At 42.6% G+C, this 9,928-nt stretch overlaps 1 pseudogene across 1 annotated transcript; it reads right to left on the reverse strand.

Annotated features, from left to right (window-relative positions):
* Positions 1 to 1,628: 1,628 nt before the first annotated feature.
* Positions 1,629 to 2,829, reverse strand: LOC308243803 (DNA (cytosine-5)-methyltransferase 3-like; annotated as a pseudogene). The gene has a single exon. The product of its transcript is annotated as a DNA (cytosine-5)-methyltransferase 3-like (transcript).
* Between the last annotated feature and the right edge of the window lie 7,099 nt (positions 2,830 to 9,928).

Raw genomic sequence — 9,928 nt, forward strand, 5'->3', positions numbered from 1 at the left:
GATGGTGGGCATGTGGCTTTGCCTGGGCTGCAGCCTCAAGTGCTAGCGCCTGGGACCACGGGGTGGGCGGCTTCTCCATCTCCCGGGCCACAGCCAGCCACAGTTACTGGTGCCCAGGACTGTGGGGTGGGCAGCTTCTTCATCTACCAGGCTGTAGCCAGCCTCAGGCGCTGGCGCCTGGACTGCAGGCAGGCGGCTTCTCTGTCTTCCCTGGGATGCTGTGTGGGCGACTTCTCCGGCTGGGATCATGGGGCAGGTGGCTTCTTCGTCTCCTGGGCTGCACCCAGCCTCAGGCGCTGGGGCCTGGTTTCTCCATCTCCCCCAGGATGTGGGGCAGGCAGACGTGAGGCTTTTGCTGCTGTCTGCAGCCTGGGATCAGGGGGCAGGCGGCTTCTTCATCTCCCGGGCTGCAGCCAGCCTCAGGCACTGTCGCCTGACTTCTCCGACCCCCACAGGCCCAGAGCAGCGGTGGGAGAGAAGGGCTGCCGCCATGTTTTTTAGGTTAATTTGCATACTCACTCTGATTGGCTGATAGTGTAGCAGAGTGACAGTAATTTGCATGTTTCTCTTTTATTAGTGTAGATATATAAATGCCTCAGTGACCAAACAACCAAACAACTGGTCGACCGATCATTATGACATGCACTGACCACTAGGGGGCAGACACTCAATGCAGGAGCTGCCCTCTGGTGGTCAGTGCGCTCCCATGGCCAACCTCCTGTGGCTAGCCCACTCCCACTGTCTCTCCCTCAGCAGGCTGGCCCTGACCAGCCCTGATCATCCCCATCACCAGCCAGGCGGAGGGACCCCGCCCATGCACGAATTTGTGCACTGGGCCTCTAGTTTCTCTATAATCTATTTTACTTATCTTCACAAAAACTGTAAAATTGATAGGGCTGGTGTTGCTACCTCTGTTTTAAATATGGAATCTAGATTGAGAAAGGTCAAATGATCTTTGCCAAGGTCATAGGACTAGTCAATTAGGAGATGGGAGTTGAAGATTCTAGTTGCTTCTCCAAAGACATGGTGAATTAGGAACAGCGGTAGAGTGGGCAGGGCATGGAGCCAGTGCTGAGCCTTCCCCTGCCACCTCCCCTGGAGCTGTGCACATGCTCCAGTCTTTGACTGGAATGACTGTGAATTGCTGGGTGTTCAAAGCACGGCACTGAGAGAATTCAGCAGGATTGAGACCTCTTCATGTAATGTATTGTTTTGTCACGTGCCTAAATCACTCAGATTAGTTATATGGATTAATGTGGAGTGTTGCAATGTACAGTTTGTATTTTTTATTTTATTTTATTTGTTTCACGACGTAAGTGTATTTTTAATTCCTCAAACAGCACACAGAAACACTTTCAGCAGCACACACGCACCTGAACCTCAGGATGTTGTCCCTGGTGAGACGCCGGGCACTTCGCCCCCTCCCTTGAGAGGACCTGGGGGTGGGGGTGGGGGGCGCCGTGGCTCCAGACCCAAAGGGCGGAGGAGTCTGAGGCCACCATGGGAGACCCAAAGTCAAGCAAATAAAATAAAATAATCATTTGAAGAGGGACACGGAGACAATATCAGGAAAGTTATCTTAGTTCTAAGAAAAGTCTTTTTTTTTTTTTCACGGTATAATGACTCGCTTATAAAGAGGAAGTGAGTTCAGTTGAAAATACTTGAAATATTCTCGCAGGGGAAGGAAACGCTTCCTCACCAGCGTGGCCGGCCCGCGGCGGCCCGTGCTCTCTGCCTGTCCTGGGCCGGCGGGATAACTCCTCGAGGGGAACCTGGCCGAAGGCCCGCTCCTCGCGGCCGGAGGTTGCTCACACGTGCACGGCGCTCCGGACGGCGTCCGGGATGGTCCCGGGGTCTGTCTCCAGGAAGCGCGTGGCAACGGCGTGTCGTCCTCAGTCAGCAGCAGGTTGTCCGCGAACATCCAGAAGAAGGGCTGTGAGCTGCTGGGCTGGGGCCGCGAGCACTGCAGGATGCGGTGGGACTGGGGCAGGTACACCGGGGGGCGGCCACAGGCCTGGCGGAGGGGAGCTGTGCAGCCGAACACGAGGAAGCACGGGCCCCACTCTTCCACGTCCTCCTCACTACGTTGGTAACATCGTCCGGGCATTTCAGTCTTCCTGAGCCAGAACCGTTTTCCAAAAAGCCCAAACTCGTCAGCTCTTCCCTGATGTCCCCCAAAGGGACAGCACGCGGACCGGCTCTCTCTTCCACACAGGCACCGTTTTATACATCTCCAGGGGACTCCCCGAATCTGGTCACAGGAGGCCTCCCGCCGCTCCCGCCACTTCCTCCTGCGCTGCTGCAGCCCGTTGCGGGGGGAGGGCAGCACCGGAAGCACTCCCAGTTCCTCATGGCCTGAACTTCCCCCGAGGTCCTGGGCCCCCGGGGTGTCCACGCACTCGAAGCAGCAGCACCGGGTGCAGTCGGGGTTTCGCAGATGAGCAGCGTCTGTCCGCGCAGCAGATGGAGCAGTAGGACTGGTACCCATCGTCATCAGGAAGAAGTAGTCCCGGAACTTGTCCTTGCAGGGGGGGCACATCCCGCCCTCGAACAGGGGTGCGGCCTGTGCACCTGGAAGCTTCCACAGCAGAGGCACAGCTCTTCGATGGCTCGCTGGTTAACCTTGACTTCAGAGGCAATCCGATCTCTGCGGGGCTCACTGGAGCCCAGCAGGATGATGTCCAGGCTGCACTCTGCCTCAGGGTCCATGGCTGGGGCAGGGATTTCACAGGGCGGCTGCCACAGCTCCTCTTCCAGCTGCCCGGCGGGGTCAGGGTCCGGGCTGTCCAGGCGCTCCAGGCTCAGGATCCCAGGGGAGGAGAGGGCCATGGGACCAGGGGAAGGGGCCTCCCAGGAACCCGCAGGAAGCAGATCAGGTGGGAGGCCTGGGGGTCATTGGGTGTGGGGCTGAGGAGCACTAGGGGAGGGGGCGCAGGGTCCCCCAGACGTGCGGGGGAGGGGTGAGCAACCTTCTGTGTGAAGGGGTGTTGGGTCCAGTTTGTATTTCTTGATTTGTAAAGCTCTATCATGTTTATTGATATACATTTTTACCTTATGAATTAATATTTTCAAAGATATTTCTGATTTTCAAGAATTCATAGGTTCACCCTAAAGTATTGTAGATTCATAAGCTAGCTAGATCTTAGATCCAGCCTCTACAGAAACAACAATTACTCTTTCTTAAGAAAAGAGTTTAAGTTATGCAACATGACTATACACAGCTAAAATGACATAGAGGGCAATGCAACTCTAAATTTCATCCAGGCAGACTTGTTAATCAGGCTCATCCTTATTTAACAGGTTCTCCCCAGTCTAGAAAATAAATACCTAGTAACTTATGTCTTTACTCTTTTACCATTTCACTTTGTCCACACATTATGTATTTTATATATACACACACACATATTTACATATACAAATCCTTTATGTATTATTATTTTTAAATGTTTTCCTCAACATTCCAATGCTCCCATTTTATAAAACTTATGTTTTGGTTCTCTCTTTAATATTAAAAACATTGCTTATAAATTAAGCTCTCACTTTTACCTCTTTGATACAGAAGAGTTTAAGATATTCTTGAGTAATTGAGGTATATGACTCCTCAACATGAGCTGCCATTAAAGGTAGTCATATTAACTTCTCAAAAATTTTGCTTTATCATTTTCTACTCCAATGAATTGTTACAAAATATAAACATTTTGCCTGGCCAGTGTGGCTCAGTGGTTGAGTGCCGACCTATGAACCAGGAGGTCACCGTGCGATTCTCAGGGCACATGCCTGGGTTTCTGGATCAATCCCCAGTGTTCAGGAGACAGCCGATCAAAGATTCTCTCTCATCATTGATGTTTCTATCGCTCTCTCCCTCTCCCTTCCGCTCTGAAATCAATAAAAATATATTTAAAAAAACACACAAAAACCCCCAAATATAAACGTTTTCCATAGTTTTAAGTGACCTCTCAGTCTAGAGTTCATAACAGGAATATAATGGAATATTCCTTCATCCACTACAGTAGACTTTATTTCATGTTATCCCATTATAGAAGTAGTTTCTAGGGGTATGGAGCAGTAATTTTCAATTGGTGCGCCACTGAAGCATTTAGGTGTGTGCAATAATTTTTAAAACATGCAATACCTGACTATTTAGTCAGGTGCACTTACCTCTTTTCCCTTAGATTGTCAAATAAAAAATTGAAAACAGCCAACATAACAATAGTCATCCGATGTGAATGAATCAAAATTGTACCTATTTTTTTTTGTCAGATTGGCAAAAAATATGTTTTTTGGTGTGTTGCAGAATTTTAATAATTAGTTTATGAGTGCCATGAGATGAAAAAGGTTGAAAATCGCTGTTACAGAGTAAACTGTAAAGTAAGCATTGTTATCTGCATCCACTTTAAGAAGAATTACTTAGTAAGTACAAAGCAATTAAGCTACAAGACATGACAGGCATTGCATTTTGGGGGAATTGTTATACATCTCAAATGTCTTGAGAGGTTCAGGCCAAAGGCTGAGTGGCTTCAACCACCGACTAAGTATAATAAACCCTCAAGAACTGCCCCACCTGTCATATCTTATTGCTATTATGAAATGAAAATCATGAAGCCTAAACAGGGGGAAAAGGTTAGATCTGTGCCCTTGCTGGGGATTACTTACATGCCTATGACATCACTGACAGTTCTATCTGTGTCCAGAGAATTCTAAAGCCATTGCATAATTATTGCATAAACAACACAAGTCATTTGAAACTGCTGCTTCAGCATTCTACAATGCCAACTTTGTCATATACCAGTCCCCCAATGCCCTCTTTCTACAGAAATCATATTGGTGCCCTTAATCCCAAGCTTTCCTCTTTTACTGATGGTACAGCTTCAGGGGCAGTGGAGGGTAAGCAAGAGGAGGTGGGGATTGTTATGTAGAAATAATCTTGCCCCCTAGAGGATTGGAGGCATTTGGTTCCTTGTACGCCTTGCAACACTCCAAGGTCATTATCTCATGATAATCACATCTCCTGGAGTTGCCTTACTGCTTAAGTGTAACACTAAATTTTAATTACAATGAAATAGAGCCCTTCTGGTAGTTTATACAACATCTTGTGTTCTCATTGCCAGATGGAAATAATGCAGAGCTTTTACTGTAATCGCACGTGGTGGTCCTGGGCTCCAATGCAATAAACACACATTGTTGGTTTGTTCAGAAAAGCACTTCACTTCATGGAACTATCTACTTTCTATTTAGAGCTGATAGTTTATGAAAAGATTTCCACTTTGTTTAAAAAGATTGAAACACAGCAACACTTTTTTTCCACCCAATTTGACTGCAATGGGTAAATGTTATTTAAAAAAAATCAAAATAGAGTGTTGTCCATTGATAGATGAGTCAGGTGGTTTTATATGTAGGATTATATTTTCATGGTTTCTCTTTAGTTATTTGTACCTTTTTGATACTCGATGCACCTGAATGCATATTTTTAAACCATCTTATATTATCTCATAGGTCAGTGGTTGGCAAACTCATTAGTCAACAGAGCCAAATATCAACAGTACAACGATTGAAATTTCTTTTGAGAGCCAAATTTTTTAAACTTAAACTTCTTCTAATGCCACTTCTTCAAAATAGACTCGCCCAGGCCGTGGTATTTTGTGGAAGAGCCACACTCAAGGGGCCAAAGAGCTGCGCTGCATGTGGCTCGCGAGCTGCGGTTTGCTGACTACTGTCATAGGTTTACCACATTTCTCGATTACTATGCACATCTTTGTTCTAGTGTTTGGGCAGCTTCTTGGGCTTCCTATCATTCTGACTGTTGGCAGTAAACACTTATTCAAGAATACCAGAGGCCCAGTGCACGAAATTCATGCATGGTTAGGGTCCCTAGCAACTGCCAGCTGCTGGCTGCCAGCCAGTGCCTCCTTTCCCCAGCTGCTGGCTGCCAGCTGGGGCCTTCCTTTGTTCCGTGCCACCCCCTGGTGGTCAGCACACGTCATAGTGAGCGATCGAACTCCCAGTTGGTCAAACTCCTGAGGGGACACTTTGTATATTAGGCTTTTATATATATAGATTGTTAAAGAATATCAAGGCAGACTTTAATTGGGGGTGGGGGGAGGAGAATCAGAATAGGTGTAGCAACCACTGAAGTGGGTCTCACAGTGGGGAGAGAAGCAGGACTCAATTCTGAACACAGCAAGGAAAAGTGGAAATTTGTAGCTCTTCCCTCAGATGGTTGCAAACCTCTTACCAACTTCAAATATTTGCTTACAAGTCACCCTCTCAAGGAGAGGCATGTGGGTCACCCTACTTAAAATTGTAACCGCTCCCAGATCTGCCTCACTCCCAGATCTTCCTTATCTTGTTCTGCTTTGTGTTTTTGTTCTATGATGTTTATCATCTTCTAAACTGCTATGCATATAATTTAGTTATTTATTATAATTAACATTTAACGTTTGTCTCCTGTTAATACTAGCTTCTCTGAGAGCAGGTATCTTTTTTCAATTTTTATTTTTCAATTACAGTTTACATTCAATATTATTTTGTATTAGATTCAGGTATACAACACAGCTTCGGGGGACTACTTTATATATTTTACAAAGTGGTCCCCCAATATTTCCAGTACCCACATGGCACCATACATAGTTATTACAATATTACTAACTATGCTGTACTTTACTTCCCAGTGACTGTTCTGTAACTACCAGTTTGTACTTCTTAATCCCCCCTTTTTTTTTACCCATTCCCCCAACACCCCTCCCCTCTGGCAACCACCAGTCTGTTCTCTGTATCTATGAGTGAGAGCAGGTATCTTTTGTTGTCTTGTTCATGATGAATCTGAAGTGTCTAGGACCATGCTTGGTACATAGTAAATGCTCAGTAAAAAAAACTTCTGAATGAATGAGCGAGTGAATAATAAAAGTAGAAGTGGAATGCCCCAGAGCTTTTGACAGTCCCTAGGACTTGAACGTAGGACCGAGGCTGGCCCATTCACTGCTGAGGCTTGTCCTGAATAACATATAGAAGAGGTAGCTCCCCACTCAAAATACAAAGAGCTCTGGAAAGTAGAATCAGAAGGTTTGGACTCTTTAGTCGTAGTTATTTTAAGGGCAAATCATTATGCCCTTAATATTTGCTTGTCACAAAATACTTTAAAATATCCAATATCATATCTGTAATATTGTTTTACATTCAAGTGTTTAATGATACACTATCTCTCACCGACTTTCTTGAATGCTGGCTATTTTCTCAGATCTTCCTGAGTAATTAAAACACACTACCACAAGTCTATCAATTTATATTTTAATTTGTGATGTTATTGTAAACATTTCTGTAAACTTGTTATAATTCCATTGCATGCTAATCTACAACGGAGCAATATTATTGTATTAAATTATTTACTTTAGATCTTGAAGACAGGTATAGCCACCCAAATATTTATTAAGCTGCCAATTTGGAAAAGAATAACTTTTCCAAATGTTGAAAACCATTGTATTCTTATATTAAGTATGAATAAAATTTAAGTGTGGTAAGTAATTATTTTTGAAAGCAATGATTAAAAAATTAATTTAGTAGTTTAAAACAAACTAAGGAGACTATACATAATATGTTGTGTTAGCATCCAATTTAATCTCCTTGGGATAGAATTTCAATAGTTTTATCAAGTCTGTGATCTTAACAAAACTCTACCTCAGAATGCTTAGGTCTATGCAATTTTATTTTACAGCACATATGAATATGATTGAAACAGTGCTTTTTTATATCAGTGTCCTATGCCCATTGGGTTTGTTTTTTTAAAATCTTATTTTCCATGACAATTCAGTAGTATTTGCCAAAAGGATAATTTGCAAAGTTTCCAAGATATGGGTCAGGTTTAACTTCTTTTAGACCATACAATGTTTATATATTTTAAAAATAATTTTTCACTCTTAAATATTTTTTCCTCTTAATCACTCTATTATTTTAGTGCTTTAAAATTAGATTTAATCTTATCACATGCTATCAAAGACTGCCTAAAACACTTAATGACTTTAGAATAAAACCCAGACCCTTCTTAGGCCTATAAGACCTGATGTGACTTGGGCAATTCTCCCATTTCATTTTGTGGACTTTATCTTGTCATTAAATCTTCAGTTACGCTGGCTTTGTCTAAGTTTCCGCAACTCTCCAAGCACTTGGTGTTTCCTCAGCATGAAACACCTTTGTCCTGATTTTCAGATAACCATCCAGCTTCTTCTCTTTCTGGCTCTTAGCTTAAGCATCATCTCAGAGACACCTACCCTAACTAATCTGTTTCATTACAACACCTGCTTTATTTTATTCATTGCATATTACAGCCTGCAGTTGTTTTATGTCTAATTTTTGTTCATTGTTTTTCTCTCCCATCATATGCAAGCTTCTTGAGGTAGGGCCCTCGTCTGCCTTACTCACCATTGTTTCTCCAGAAACTCATCCATATCAGGAATTCAGTGTTTGTTGAATGAATGAATGAATAGCTGGATTAAAAGTTGGGGTAGAGTCACTAAATATAATCCTACTGTTGTGAAAATTTCTTGTGAAATTTTCTTATATACAGTATAGCATATATATATATATATATATATATATATATATATATACATACATACTGAGTGGCCAGATTATTATGATCTCTGAATGCATAATAATCTGGCCACTCAGTGTATATCCTATATAATAAAAGGCTAATATGCAAATTGTCCCCTTAACCAGGAGTTCGACCAGCAGGCAGGCCGGCCAACCACCATGTCCCCTCCCTCTGGCCAGGCTGGCCGGACCCCACCCATGCACGAATTCATGCACTGGGCCTCTAATATATATATATACACACACACACACACACACATACACACACACACACGCACACACACACACACACACACACTGAGTGGCCAGATTATTAGCTGTTCACAGATCATAATAATCTGGCCTCTCTCTCTCTCTCTCTCTCTCTCTCTCTCTCTCTCTCTCTCTATATATATATATATATATATATATATATATATATAACCATATATATATAACCATATATATATATATATATATATATATATATATATAACCCCTGGATCATTGTTTGAATTAAAACCTAGGCAAGGATGGGATAGCTTTGAAATAAATGCCTATGGAATAAAGAGGTTTAAGAGTTTAAGATTTGGTAGGATTTTTGTGTGAGTACTCTCTAACCACTGTTAGCCACCACATTCCTCCCTACCACTCTTCATCCCACATAGCAGGATTAAAATTTGTGCTTTTAAATGCTCTATATTAATTTCACTGATAATCATATTTTGATATGTTTTGTTTTACATAAGGTTTTGCTAATATAATTCAGGCTAATGGAAGAATTTAAAAAGCTATTTAAAGAAATTGTCTCTCAGCTATTCTTTCAAGCAGTACACAATACACAATAAGCTCTATTCAAAGAGATTCTTCTGATACTTCAGTTTCAATGAGAAATCATTTTGATTCTTGCACAGTTTGAAAGTTCTTAATATTTTCTTTAAACTTGTCATTTATATCATGAGAACCCAAATTTCCACACTATCTGACACCTTGAAATTTGATCACTTTTTTATTTTTTCGAATTGCCATATGAAATAATACTGGGCATGTAGGGTGCCTCAAATTTATTGTTTCATCCTTGGTAGTTCAATATCAACTAAATTTGGTTCTCTCCCTTAGCATGTCCAAGTGAAAACATAAAGAAAACACTCAACACCATTTAGTAATTGTCTGGAAACAGGAAGTCCAACTATTATCTATAGCACAGGGCAATCCCATTGTGGAAATGTCACCCTGTCTGTAACCTCTTATCTTGTTCTGCTCTTACATGCAGGTCATATTATGCACTGCTTTGTGCTAGTTTGACAAGAACTAATGTGGATGCTTAAATATTTTAAAGGCTGAACGCTTCAGAATGATAAAA

The sequence above is a fragment of the Plecotus auritus genome (assembly GCF_963455305.1).
Source record: "Plecotus auritus genome assembly, chromosome: 3".
NCBI classification, from domain to species: domain Eukaryota; kingdom Metazoa; phylum Chordata; class Mammalia; order Chiroptera; family Vespertilionidae; genus Plecotus; species Plecotus auritus.